Source organism: Moschus berezovskii, chromosome 5, assembly GCF_049115385.1.
Source record: "Moschus berezovskii isolate FMDL1 chromosome 5, NW_MosBer_1.0, whole genome shotgun sequence".
NCBI classification, from domain to species: domain Eukaryota; kingdom Metazoa; phylum Chordata; class Mammalia; order Artiodactyla; family Moschidae; genus Moschus; species Moschus berezovskii.
The window spans coordinates 68,238,678-68,253,947 of record NC_142464.1 but is presented as its reverse complement, the minus strand read 5'-3'; the positions used below and the strand labels follow the sequence as shown (position 1 = coordinate 68,253,947).

The 15,270-nt window shown below is 38.9% G+C and overlaps 1 protein-coding gene across 6 annotated transcripts in view; it reads right to left on the bottom strand.

Annotated features, from left to right (window-relative positions):
- Positions 1–2,519: 2,519 nt before the first annotated feature.
- The window catches only part of N4BP2 (NEDD4 binding protein 2), a 71,316-nt gene continuing 58,565 nt past the window's right edge, over positions 2,520–15,270 (bottom strand). Inside the window, exons 18-20 of one of the 6 annotated variants that reach the window (XR_016037440.1) lie at positions 5,050–5,127; positions 4,475–4,547; positions 2,520–2,663 (exon numbers count right to left, since the gene is read on the bottom strand). The gene's annotated coding sequence lies outside the window, so the exon portion shown is untranslated. Of the gene's footprint in view, positions 5,128–15,270 lie in introns of all 6 variants that reach the window. The other 5 variants (XR_016037441.1, XR_016037439.1, XR_008687123.2 and 2 more) reach the window with 5 other exon arrangements.

The window sequence follows — 15,270 nt, the reverse complement described above, 5'->3', positions numbered from 1 at the left end:
AAAATGACCACCAGAGCTGACTGCTGTTTCTACACATAGCCCCCCATGCCACCCCAACTCTGTCAGGGGAGGGGGAGTCGCCCTTTGGACAGATGTCCACTACCCTCCCCCCTCCAATTGCTGGCATCTGAAACAAAGCAAACTTTCCTTTCCATAAACTAGACCTGTTTATTGGCTTTTGAGTGGCAAGTAGCCGGACCCTACATACACATTCCTTCGGTAACACTCTGAGGCTGTCATTAAAGTCCCAGGTTCTATTCTGTTCACTCTATGTGTGAGTTTGCATTCGTGTGTGTGTGTGTGTGCATGTTTGTGTGTGTACATAGAAAAAGAGGTATAGTATATACGTGGATTTATCTTGTTTTTCAGTTGCTAAGTTGTGTTTGACTCTGCAACCCCGTGGACTGCAGCACACAATAAAAGTGAATCTATATAGATCCTTTTCAAAAAACAAAATTCTGTAAAGTAATTATCTTTCAATTAAAAATAAAAAAATTTTTAAAAAACACAAATGGGATCATACTGTCAGTACCCTTTTGCACCTTGCTTCTTTTCCCCTTAAACATACAGAGGTATTTATTTATATCCTGCCTGTTTTCTGAAAAGATATGAGTTAGTTCACAGTGAAATCACAGGCACACGACAGAAAACTGTTAACATTACTCCAAGGACGGGAACAAGAAATACAAGGGCTAAGGGAGACAGTATATTCAGAAAGTCTAGAATGAAGTCATTTCATCAGTGTAATAAAAAATTAATAAAGTGCTTTAAAAACAGATTCTTAAGTAACCAAATACCAGACATTATTTTTAAAGGGAAGAAATTAATTTTACCTAAGACAGAACAATGAAAAAAAAAACTTAGCCCAGACCTTCAAAAGACAGTACTTCTTATCATATATCTCCACCTGCTCCAGAGTCTGAGTAGAGATTCAAGAGAGTGCTATTAATTCTCAATTGTTTATACAAACAGGGAAGCTGAGAGAATCCAAAATAGCAAGTGATTTTTAAAGTATATTTCATTGGTTTTCATATATTCGGTGGATAAATGAACAAGAAAGAGTGGCTTCAAACACAACCATGAAATCCTACTGCAAAGAATTATTTCAGAAAGACCCTCCCCACAAAAAAAAGAAAGAAAAAGAAAGACCCAAGAAACCATCCAGTTCCCACAATCCTCTCAACTCCTCCCAATGACCGCATCCATCTCATCTCTCTACTTGGTGCAAAACAGCAAATCAAAGCTGAATAATCCTTACAAATCTTTCTGCAAAGTGTGGCTGTTTTGAGTCAGATCCTATCAGTGTGAAGGATGGGGACCATGCAAATAAAGAAAATATTTTCTAATCCACCCATATTTTCAGCAGACTGGCTTTCAATCTTCCTTTACCCTCCACTGCTTGTCATCTTCCTGGGAAACCTGTACATTAAACAGATGATCCAGGAATTTGATATCAGTTCTATGACCTTCTCCACTCTGATAACCATCATCTCCATTCTCAGCCACAAATCAAACTCTGTTGGCAACAGATATTTGCATCCCTCATATCTCGCTCTCTGAAATTTCTCTCCCTCCCTGCACGTCCTTCCGCTTTCCCTCACATGCTCTGAGTCTGCTCTGTCTTCACTATTCACCTCCATTTCCCCAGTCTTCAGTCCCCACTGGTGCCGCTCGACTCCTCACCCAGTCTGTATCACAGTTGGCCATTTCGACTTCACGTATATAGCACCCTAAATTCTTTCTCCTTTCCTTCCCACACTGATCCCCTACCATACCTGCTTACCAACCACTGACTCTACCTAACCCAAAGTATGTCTCTGTTTCTCCTCAACTCCTAAGAATTTCTAGAAAAAAAATCACTTAATCAATAAAATATACAAATACCAGGTTGGGGGGATATTCAGATCTCAATCTGAAACCTGGTTCTGCTATTTATTACCTGGGAAAGTTTGGGCAAGTGACATAACTTCTCTGAACATCTGTTTTCTAATCTGTAATGGGTGCATCCATTACAACGCTTTCAGCTCAAAAGAAAACCCAACCAACCTATGTTGCTTCCCATAACAAGGTGGTTAAGATCTGTTCCACTGTAAATCAACTACACTCCAATAAAAATTATTTTTTAAAATTCTACCATTATTTCCTCATCATTTAGATTCCAAAGTATACAAAACCATATTTAAGTTTTGTTTTGCTGGAAAAAAAATAAAAAGACTGGGGACTTCCCTGGTGGTCCAGTGGGTAGGAATCCAACTGGCAATGCAGTGGACAGAGGTTTGATTCCTGGTCTGGAAAGATTCCATATGCCTCAGGGCAACTAAGACGACGTGCCACAACTACTGAAACCCACATGCCTAGAGCCTGTGCTCTACAACAAGAGAAGCCTCCAAAGTGAGAAGCCTACACACCACAACCAGAGAGTAGCCCCCACTTGCTGCAACTAGAGAAAGCCCACAGGGAGCAACAAAGACCCAGCAACGCCAAAAATTAACTTAAAAAAAAAAAGATTTATTCTGGGGTTAATTCAGTGGTTCTGTGATATCATCAAAAACAAAGGTTCTTGTAAATGGCATTTGCAGCAATATGGATGGCCCGAGAGAGTGTCATACTGAGTGAAGTAAGTCAGAGAAGAAGTATCGTATGACGTCACTTATACGTGGAATCTAAAAAAAATAATAATAATACATGATACAAATGAACTTACAAAACAGAGACTCACAGACTTAGAAAACAAACTCATGGTTGCCGAGGGGAAGGGATAGTTAGGGAGTTTGTGAAGATCACGTACACACTGCTATATTCAAAATGGATAACCAACAAGGACCTATTGCATAGCATATGGAACTCTACTCAATGTTATGTGCCAGTGTGTATGGGAGGGGGTTTAGGGGAGAATGGATACATGTATATGTATGGCTGAGTCCCTTTGCTGTTCACCTCAAACTACCACAACATTGTTCATTGGCTATACCCCAATACAAAATAAAAAGTTTAAAGTTTGAAAACAAAAAAAAGAGCAGTCTTTCCTCTTTAAGCTCTACCATGCTTAACTCACGGAGTTTAGCCTTGGGTATAGCCACCCTCTAACCAGTCACCGACAAAGGGAAATGGGAGTGCCGTGATTGCCTTTTCCTCCAATCATGGTTCACCCTCTCGGACTGCAGAGGGATCAGTCTTTCCTGAGCACATTGCCACCAGATACCTGAATAAAGAGTCAGGATAATGAGAACAAAGAATAGCTGTTAGGCTAACAACTTCTGCCATGTGGGTAATGATACCTATCTTGAGCATGGTTATAAAGATTATGTTGGCTACATCTGCAAAGTACCTAATGGTACCTAGCACGAGGTATACACGATGTTCTTTAAAGAAATCTACCAATTCTTTGAGAAACTTTTCTTCAAAAAGTAGAGCTAATTCCCCAACCTTTAAATGGAGTCTATTTTTAGTGACTTGCTTCTAACGAGAGAACAGACTTGTGTTTGTCAAAGGGCAGGGCTGGGGGAGAGATGGATTGGGGGGTTAGGAGATGCAAACTATTACATGTAGAATGGATAAACAAGGTCCTGTTGTATGGCACAGGGAACTATATTCAATATCCTGTAGTAGACCTAATGGAAAAGAAAAATATAATGATGTGAGACTTCCAACAGTATAGTTGTATTAGTCACTCAGCCATGTCCAACTCTTTGTGACTCCATGAATGGTAGACTGCCAGGCTCCTCTGTCCATGGAATCCTCTGTCCATGGAATTCTCCAGGCAAGAATATTGGAGTGGGTTGCCATTCCTTCTCCAGGGGATCTTCCCCACCAGGGATTGAACCTCAGTCTCCTGCGTTTCCTGCATTGCAGGCAGAGTCCTTACCATCTGAGCTACTAGGGAAGCCCAAGATTTCCAATACTGTTATAGAAGTCACTGTAGCTTCTGTTTGTTCACATGGAGACAGCGGCCATGTTATAAGGGCATTTAAGCAGCTGGTGGAGAGGCTTGCATGGGGAGAAATTGAGGATTTTTGCTAAGAAACCAGCAAAAACTCACCATATGAATGAGCCACCACCTTGGAAGTGGATTTGCAAACCCCAAACAAGCCTTCAAACGATTGATGCCCCAATCAACATGCTGGCTTCAACCTCATGACAGACTCCAACCTAGAATCCCCAAGATAGACCATTCCCATAATCTTAGGAAACTCTAAGGATAATAATTGTTTTTGCTGTTTTAAGCCACTAAGTCTCAGAATAATTTCTTAGGCAGCAATAGACAACTAATACTAATTTTGGTACCAAAAAGGGCGTTCTGCTATAATAAAAATCTAAAATGTAAGAGTAGTTTTGGAACTTAGCATCTGGAAGAAGTTGGAAGAACCTTGAGGAAAAAATTAGTGAAAAGTTAAAGGGTCCTGAAGAGACTGTTAGTGAAGCCTGTTGAGCTCTGAGGAGACTGCCAAAGAAGGCAAGGAGGTTCACAACTTACTATGCCAGTCCAGGTAACGTGTATCTTGGTGTTCTCCTTGATAAATTTGAAGTCTGAGCTTCTTGGACCATTGCTGGGAGTTAAACACAGTTAACACAGTTAAACACACAGGCTTTGAAACCAGATTGCCTTAGTGTGAATCCTGGTCCCACCACCTCTTGTCTGTGTAATCTTAGGCAAGTCACTTAACCTCTTTGTTCCTCAGTTTCCCTCACTGGATTGTTATAAGAATTAAGTAAGCTACTCTGTGGGAGAGGAGAAGGAAATGGCAACCCACTCCAGTACTCTTGCCTGGAAAATTCCATGGATGGAGGAGCCTGGTAGTATAGTCCATGGGGTCGCAAAGAGTCGGACACAGCTGAGCGACTTCACTTTCTTTCTATAGTTCCTTTTGGAGAAGGAAATGGCAACCCACTCCAGTGTTCTTGCCTGGAGAATCATGTGAACAGAGGGGCCTGGTGGGCTAGTCTATGGGGTTGCAGAGAGTCGGACACGACTAAGCGACTAACATACACACACGTAGGGGAGAGGGGAGGAGAGGGTGCGATATATGGAGAGGATAAAATGAAACTTACATTACCATATGTACACTAGATAGCCAATGGGAATTTGCTGTATGTCTCAGAAAACTCAAACAGGGGCACTGTATCAACCTAGAAGGGTGGGATAGGGAGAGAGATGGGAGGGAGGTTACATACGTATACCTATGGCTGATTCATGTTGAGGTTTGACACGAAAACAACAAAATTCTGTAAAGCAATTATCCTTCAATTTTAAAAAAATTAAAAAAAAAAAAAAAAGAGCACCTATTTCTTTCTGAGTCCCAAGGCAGAGTTAATTATGTTTGAGGACCTGCAAACCAGGATTGCAATAGAAGCCAAGAAACACTACCTTGACTAACTAAGAAAAGAGTAAACTGTTCATGAGAGGCTATTCAACTAAGGTATCATTTCTTAATGTATGGCCTACCTGCATTATAATCATCTGTGGGATTTATTTAAAATTCAGATCCCAGCTTCCTGATTCAGGAAGTCTGAAGGAAGGCAAAAGAAGACTTCTGAAAACTCTGTATTTTAACTGAACATTTTGTGGATAATTATTGTGTATCTAAGGGGCTTCCCTAGTGTCTCAGATAGTAAATAATCAGCCTGCAATGTGGGAGACCCAGGTTTGATACCTGGGTCAAGATCCCATGGAGAAGGGCATGGCAACCCACTCCGGTATTCTTGCCTGGGGAATCCCATGGACAGAGGAGCCTGGTGGGATACAGTCCATTAGATCACAAAGTCTGACATGACTGAAGTGACTTGGCATGCATTGTGTATCTAAATTTTGAGAAGCTATTTTCGGGAAAGGGAGTCCAGGTAAATGGCCTAAAGATTAATCTCATTGAACTCTACTGTTATACTTTTTAAAATTAAGGCAAAGTTTTCCATTCTTCTCCATAATTTATCCATTTTTGTTTTAACATACAAATAAGGTACATTAATGGAGAAGGAAATGGCAACCCACTCCAGTGTTCTTGCCTGGAGAATCCCAGGGACAGGGGAGCCTGGTGGGCTTCCGTCTATGGGGTCACACAGAGTCGGACACGACTGAAATGACGTAGCAGCAAGGTACATTATATAATAATTTGCATTATTTGCTATCGAGTAAAATTAATGCTCATGAAAGACATGCTAAGTTTACCCTGGGTTTGTGGTAACCCCTGGCATACCTCTACATGCCTTAGTTGACATACAAGGCTTTTGTGATAAACACATCGACCTACTTTATTTCTCGTGCATGATATGACAAGTACCATCAGTGTTGTAAATGTGTACATTTGACCATTCAGCCTCCAGCTCCACCTTGAGACTTTTAGTAGTAGAGGCTGGAAAGTCTAAAACTACATTTCCTAAACCCCTCTTGCTCGTAAAATTCTGAATATAAAAGTTTCCACCAATTAGATACACTCTTATGAATCTGGAAGGCAGAAGTAAGTTGAAAGCCATCTATTTATTGCTATTTCTCATTCTGCTAAAAAGTCAAGTTATGGGTAGATAGTGTCAAATTGAGCTGAACTGTAGAACATCTGCTGGTGTCACAGACAGTTGCTTGGTGTAGGGGAAAACACCACACATTTGATGAGCAGAAGTTAAGTGTTCTATGTGAATGGTAAAGGAGACACACAGAAAAGAAACACACAGAAATAAAGACTGGGTTTTCCTAACGCAACCACAGTAACATCATCTCTAAAAATAGGTTCTTTAATTAGGTATCCAATCAATCTTCACATTGCCAATTGTCTTGTTACGGTCATAAAAATTTTCATAGTTTTTTTCTGAACCAGCACCCAAATAAGGACTACAAATTGTAACTGACCAATGTGCATCTTAAATCTCAATGTAAAAAAAAAAAAACAAACCTCAATATACAGGTTCCCTTTCCATTTGTGGGGAGGTTGTCCCTTCGTAATTTTTTAAGAAACTGTCAAGTTTCCCAGTCTGTATTTTGGTGGTTGCATCCACAGTGTTGACACATCCCTCTGTAATTCCTATAAACTGAGTGTTGGATCTACAGGCTTGAACCAGTATCTGGGTTTGTTTTGGGCAATATATGGTAATTTCCATTTATTTTTCAGCATCTGATTCTAAGTATTAGATATCCTTCTGGGATAGTAGAAGCCACCAAAACAAACAAAACCAGAACATTTTGCATTCAATCAGATGGGACCACAACTATAGAGTTAATGGGGATAAACAAACTGACCCATCATTTGGATATCAAAGGCAGGAAATCTTTCCTTACAGTATTATCCAACTGATCTTTTAATTTACTATACTCTAAAGAGATAGTATTACTAAGACCCACCTAAAAAGAAGCCAATTCATTAGCTTAATATGATAGTTCAGGTAAAATGTGTCTTGTTTTTCTCTTGATAAACTGTAAGTCTGAGCTTCCTAGACTCCCTTGATTGTTGATTTTAGCTTATATAAAGCTGAGAGTAGGAAACTTTCCAAAAGCCATTTGGATAATGGTTTCCATAACTGGTCAAAATTACATGTGTAACTATACCCCAAAGTCTACTTTCATTGCTGACTGCTACGGCCAAGTGCAGGTCTCTCAAGAGATAAACGTTTTACTGTTTTCCTTGTTTCTGGGAAGCATGACATTTCCAATAAAATCTAAACAGCTTAAGATCCTGGATAACTTTTTTTCATTTTACTAACCAGGCTAAGGAATTTGAGCAACCTCACTGTATTATTAGTCAGGGTTCAGGTCACAGAAGAAAAACAATTCCAGGTGTTTTTTCAGAAAATCTCAATTACTGTAACCACTGGTGCCACCATGCAACGTTAGCATTAGCAAAAGATGTCTAAGCATAAGTTTCTAGAAACAAGCAGACTTTGACCTCCTTCCACTCCCAACCCAACAAGTTATGTATTTAGTGGATTTCATAGCAGAGGGTTCAGTTAGTCATTCTCCCTAGTTCATGGCACACTATCATCTTTGATCTGTATAAGGCCCCTACATATTATTGATTTCTTTTCTGATACCTTCTTCATTTCCATATCCTTTCCTCACCGCCAGGCGAACTTTGTATTTCCATGTGTTTCACTGTTATCTGTTGCTGTAAAACATGCATTGTTGCTTATATGTATTTTTAATTTGCACAGTATTGTGTAATACTGTGTAAATTAAACAGTATTGTGATGCATAGCTTTTTTTCACACTCCACTGTTCTTAAGATATGTCCACATTGCTGAGTGTATATCATGCCCACTGCTTTTAAATCCTTCACAGTACTGAATAGTGTGTATTATCCATCAATTTCACATTCCCACGGTGACAAAGAACCAAATTACCTCCAGACTCCAGCATTCTTGTGAACTTGTGGAGAAATCCCTTTGGGATACATCCAGAAGTATGACTGCTGTGCCACGGGATATATAAACATTTTAACTCAAGCATAAGCATTAGCAGAATGTTCTTCGGATCTTTCATCAGTGGTGCATGAGAGTAACATGTAGCATTATCCAGGTTCCCATTTTGCAAAATGAGTAAGTATGAGAGAATATCTCATTTTTAATGTATTAACTGTAGTTCTCTTAGTAGAAATAAATTTGAGCATCTGTTTATTGACTTTTAGAGTCTTATTGGCTTTTAGAGTCTCACACTTCTGTAAAATGACCTTACCATATTCTCTGACCATTTTCTTTTTATTATTTTTTTTAATTTTTATTTAATAAATGGTACAAAGCACAATGCCAAAAATTAAGTTAAAATTTCACCAAATGAAAAAATACTATAGAATACACAGTTGTAAAAAGTTACATTAAGTTATTTTACAACTGCCTCAGGCTGCAAAAAGAAAAAAAAAAAAAAAAACCCAATGCCATACCTAAGTTATCCCTCTCTCAAAATAATGCCATTTATGTTATAAACCATGAGCACCCCATCAAAAGACAGGAACTGCTTTTGTTAATTCATATATATATATGACTGTACCACTTTGCTATACACCTAAAATAAACACAACACTATAAATAAATATAGTACAATATAAAATAAAAATAAGTAACAGACCTTTGGGGCTTTACACAGAGTTTTCTATTATATTTTCATCAGAGGTCCTCTTATATTTGGAAAGTAGCTCCTTGTCACTCAAGACATTGCAAATATTTTCTATTGTCACTCATTATGTTCTTCAGTTCAGTTTAGTCGTTTAGTCATGTTCAACTCTTTGTGATTCCAGGCACTGCAGCATGCCAGGCTTCTCTGTCCATCACCAACTCCCGGAGCTCACACCAGTGATGCCATCCAACCATCTCATTCTCTGTCATTCCCTTCTCCTCCTGCCTTCAATCTTTCCCAGCAGCAGGGTCTTTTCTAATGAGTCAGCTCTTCGCATCAGGTGGCCAAAGTACTGGAGTTTCAGCTTCAGCATCAGTCCTTCCAATGAATATTCAGGACTGATTTCCTTTAGGATTGACTGGTTTGATCTCTTTGCAGTCCAAAGGACTCTCAAGAGTCTTCTTCAACACCACAGTTCAAAGCATCAATTCTTCAGCACTCAGCCTTCTTTATGGTCCAACTTTCATATCCATACATGACTACTGGAAAAACAATAGCTTTGACTATATTTTTCTTTGTTGGCAAAGTAATGTCTCTGCTTTGTATATGCTATCTAGGTTGGTCATAACTTTCCTTCCAAAGAGTAAGCATCTTTTAATTTCATAGCTGTAGTCACCATCTACAGTGATTTTGGAATCCAAGAAAATAAAGTCTCTCACTGTTTCCATTGTTTCCCTATCTATTTGCCATGAAGTGATGGGACTGGATGCCATGATCTTCACTGTTTGAATGTTGAAATTTTAAGCCACCTTTTTCACTCTCTTTCACCTTCATCAAGAGGCTCTTTAGTTCCTCTTTGCTTTCTGCCATAAGTGTCATCTGTGTATCTGAGGTTATTGATTTTTCTCCCAGCAATCTTGATTCCAGCTTATGCTTCCTCCAGCCCAGCGTTTCTCATGATGTACTCTGCATATAAGTTAAATAAGCAGGGTGACAATAGACAGCCTTGATGTACTCCTTTCCAAATTTGGAACCAGTCCGTAGTTCCATGTCTGGATCTAACTTTGTTTCTTGACATACAGATTTCTCAGGAGGCAGGTAAGGCAGTCTGGCATTCCCACCTCTTTAAGAATTTTATACAGTTTGTTGTGATCCACACAAAGGCTTTAGCCTAGTCAATGAAGCAGAAGTAGATGTTTTTCTGGAATTCTCTTGTTTTTGTGTGATCCAACAGATGTTGCCAATTTGGTCTCTGGCTTTTCTGCCTTTTCTAAATCCAGCTTGAACATCTGAAGTTCTCGGTTCTCGTACTGTTGAAGCCTTGCTTGGAGAATGATGTTCTTCATTAGGCAGAAAACTTTAATTTTCTTATCAAATGCACTATATTTTTGCCTTACAACTTTTGTTTCTGGGGCTTTAAATTCCTTCCCATCTCTACGTCACAAAGATGTTTTCTAAACTATTTATGATACTTAATGAAACCTCATATGCACCATATGAAGATGCATACTGATTTCAGAGATGCTTAACTGTAGAAAACAATAGCCAATGGCAATTATAAAAATTAAGTCTATGGTAAGGCTCATCCCATGTTCAGAAATAATAAATCAGGATTCTTAAAAAGGATATCATGCACAATTTTATAGCTTCAACTGTCAAAACTGTCTTTAATCCTTCTGGAGCCCACATACGTGTACTGTTAGACAGGAATTCAGTTTGATTTTAATTCATATAGATCCATTTTCCCAATCTCAGAAGGCAAGATTATAGTATTTTACATTTAAGTATATTTGTGCTTTTAACATAATACTCTTTATCAGACTAAAGTAATTTTTCTCTATTCTTAATTATCTGAAATATTTTACCATGATAAGTATTGAATTTTATCACATCTCACTTCTGTATCTAGGAAATTAATCATGAATTTTTTTCCTTTTTTCTCCCCCTTCTGTTAAAGTGGTAAAACATCCTTGTATTCCTGAAAAATTCACTTAGTTGTGATATACTAACCTTTTTATATACCACTGGATTTATTTTTCTAGCATTTTGTTAAGCTTTCTGCATATATGGTCCTTAAGAACCCAGGATCAATTTTTTACAACAAAGGTAGTTTGTATAGATGTGTTTCTGCTCTCTTGTCTCTACTAGTCATCACTCTTGCCATATATGACAAACCAACAGCCAATGTCATGCTCAATGGTAAAATCTCACACTGCCAGAGGCTGGAGTTCAATCAGCAGTCAGGGAACTAGGATCCTACAAGTCAAACATAAGTGGCAAAAAATAAAGAAAAAAAGAAAAAGACAATACTGCCTACTCTCACCACTCCTACTCAACACAGTACTGAAGTCTTAGAGCAATCATGCAAGAAAAAGAAATAAAAGGCAACCAAATCAGAAAGAAGTTAAATTGTCTGTTTACAGATGATATCATCTTACATATAGTAAATTCTAAAGACTCCAACAAAAACTGTTAGAACTAATAAACAAATTCAGTAAAGTTGTAGGATACAATATCAACATAAAAAAAGCAGCTGTGTTTCTCCATACTAACGATGTACTGCTGCTGCTAAGTCGCTTCAGTCATGTCCAACTCTGTGGACATGAGCATAGACGGCAGCCCACCAGGCTCCCCCATCTTTGGGATTCTCCAGGCAAGAACATTGGAGTGGGATGCCATTTCCTATCTCACCATAAAATAAAACAACCCCATTTACGGACCTCTCTGGTGGCACAGCAGACAGGAATCTACCTGCCAATGCAGGGGACATGGCTTCAATTCCTGATTGGGGAAGATTCCACATGCTGCAAAGCAACTAAGCCCTGTGCCACACAGCTTCTGAGCACATGAGCCACAACTACTGAGCCTACGTGCTGCAACTACTGAAGCCCACGGGCCTACAGCCTATGCTCTGAAAGAAGAGAGGTCACCAAAATGAGAAGACCACACACCACAATGAAGAGTGGCCCCCACTTGTCACACACAACTAGAGAAAGCCCTTACAGAGCAATGAAGACCCAAAGAGAACACAAAAACAACAAAAAAATCCATTTACAATAGCATCAGAAATAATAAATACCTAGGAATAAATTTAATCAAGGAAGTAAAAGGCATGTACAATGAAAACTGTATGAGGCTGATGAAAGAAACTGAAGATACAAGTAAGTGGAGAGATTATCTCATGCTCATGGATCAGAAGAGTTAACATTAAAATGTCCATACTATCCAAAATCATCTATAGATTCAACGTAAGGAAGTAAGTGTCAGTCACTCGGTCGTGTCCGACTCTCTTCTATCCCTTGAATTGTAGCCCACCAGGCTCCTCTGTCCATGGGATTCTCCAGGCAAGAATATTGGAGTGGGTTGCCATTCCCTTCTCCAGGGAATCTTCCCAACCCAGGGATCAAACCCAGGTCTCCACATTGCGGGCAGATTCTTTACCGTCTGAGCTACAGGGAGGAACCAATGTAGATTCAATGTAATCCCCATCAAAATTTCAGTGGAATTTTTCACAGAAACAAAACGATCCTAAAATTTGTATGGAACCACAAAAGATCCTGAAGAGCCAAAGTTACCTCAAGAAAGAACAAAGCTGGAGACATCACACTTCCTGATTTAAAACAGTAACAAAGCAATAGTAATCATCAGAACAGACAGAAATCAACAGAACTGAACAGAGAGCCCAGAAATAAACCCAATGATAACTGACAAGAACAGGCAAGGGGAAAAGGATACTCTCTTCAATAAATGGTGCTGGAAAAACTGGATATTCACTTGCAAAACAATGAAATTGAACTCCTATCTTACACTAGTCACATAATTAAATTTAAATCAAGATTACCCAGAGAAGTGCTCCAGAACCTATGAATGGTGTAACTGTATGGTTATACATGGATAAAAGTCATGAATTTTCAGTGTTTAACCTTTTCCCTACACAGTCATTTAAAAAAAAATCAAAAGAATAAAGTTCAAGTTTACCACCTCCAAAAAGAATGACTTATCTCCCCTCTATGCTTTCACAATTTTTTGTACACAGCTTCTAATTTTCAGGACATTTACATATTTATATCCCCCTACCCTAGTTTGGGCTTCCCAGGTGAAACTAGTGGTAATGAACCCATCTGTTAATGCTGGAGACCTAAGAGATGCAGGTTCGATCTCTGGGTCGGGAAGATCCCCTGGAGGAGGGCATGGCAACCTACTATAGTATTCTTGCCTAAAGAATGCCATGGACAGAGGAGCCTGGCAAACTACAGTCCATAGGGTGGCAAAGAGTTGGACATGATTGAAGAGACTAAGCATGTACACATGCACCCCAGTGTACTTGGCTTTACATCACCTGTACCAAGTACTGAGCTTGTATACATGGATGGATTAAAGAATGTTTAAAAAAACACAAATGTCACTATACAAATATATTAACTAAACAGTAGCACTAGAAATAACTTACAGACTTAATCTAGGTGCCACAATTGAGTTACCAGATCAAAAGTGATCCCATTAGCAGTTATCAACTGAAAACCCATTCCATCAGCAATGTTGGTTACTATTTGAATATTTAAGTTAAAATACATAAAACTGTGAGTTCCTTTGTTATTCCTAGCAGAGTAATCAACAGACTTGTTGAAAAAAATTTATAAGAACTAATTTTCACATTATTTGCATTCAATAATCAAAAATGATGTGGCAGAGACCACGCTTCATTCCCTTAATATATTTTTCTCCTCCAAGAGAATGCCCAAATTTTAGCAGAACATATGGTAGTATGAAATAAAGACAACTTTCCAGACTCTCTTGCAGCTAGATGTGACCATGTGACTGAGTTCTGGTCAGTAAGATGTAAGTGGAAGTGTTCTATGGCAGCTTCCACAATTCTTATGCAAAAGACCCCTGGCATTTGCACACTGCTCCCCTCTTGTCTTTCCTCCAAGAGAATACAGATGCAATGATTAGAGCTGTAATCATCCACACTGCTTTAGGAAAATGAAAGCCCTCCTTGGATTGGCTACAGTGATGAGCTAAAAGGATCCTAGATCCTCAAAAACTTCATGGAAAAGAGCATGCCCATCAGTCCTGGACTCCTTATATTTCTGAAATTTTAAATGAAGAGAAAAATCAACTTATCTTTGCCATAGGAAAAACCCATAATAGCAGCTTTATCCTCCTGGATAAAGGAGGAAGGCAGATTTATAAATTACAGACTTTCACAGACACACACTGTGGAGCCACATCTCTCTCAGTTGGGGATAACAGGATATTATCTCTTTTTCAGCAATTATTCTTACTCTTAAGACAGATACAGCTGCTCTATACTAGGAGTCACGGAATCCAGGTTGAAGTCTTACCTCTGCCACTAACTAGGCAAGTCTATCTAAGCTTTTGTAGGACACCTATGTAATAAAATTCCCTTGAGTCTTAAAATATAATGTATATGAAAAGTGTCCCACCATATAAATTACCATACACAAAATAGTTGATGAAGTATCTGTGGAGAGAAGCTCTTTCTGTCTCATTTGGTATCCCTATTAACAAATGTCCAATAAATACTTGTTGTATAAATATTTTTAAGCCCTTGCTAAATGCATAAATTATTCTGTTTTGGAGTTTAATAAAGTTCAAAGGGCTTTAATATTAAAGTATTACCTGAATCCTTTAGAGACACAATTCTTAATTGTGACATCAGTCAAAAGACATAATGGTATGCAGACATAAACCTAGCTAACCCATTTATCTGGTTCAAAAGCAGACCCCTATTTGCTACAGTAGTAGTAGTTAGTTGTTTAGTGGTGTCCAACTCTTTGTAACCCCATGCACTGTAGCCCACCAGGCTCCTCTGTCCATGGGATTCTCCAGGCAAGAATACTGGAGTGAATTGCCATTCCCTTCTCCAGAGAATCTTCCCGACCCAGGGATCAAACCCGGGTCTCCTGCACTGCAGGCAGATTCTTTACCATTTGAGCTACAGGGAAGTCTTTTTTTGCGACAGCAAAATAGTTTATATAGAATAAAAGTTGTGGTATAAAAATGAAAAAAATTTGACACTTTTCCCTAGAAATTACAAGTTCAGTTCAGTTCACTCGTGTCCAACTCTTTGCAACCCCATGGGCTGCAGCATTCCAGGCTTCCCTGACCATCACAACTCCCAGAGCTTGCTCAAACTCATGTCAATCAAGTCGGTGATGCCATCTAACCATCTCATCCTCTGTCATCCCCTTCTCCTCTTGCCTTCAATCTTTCCC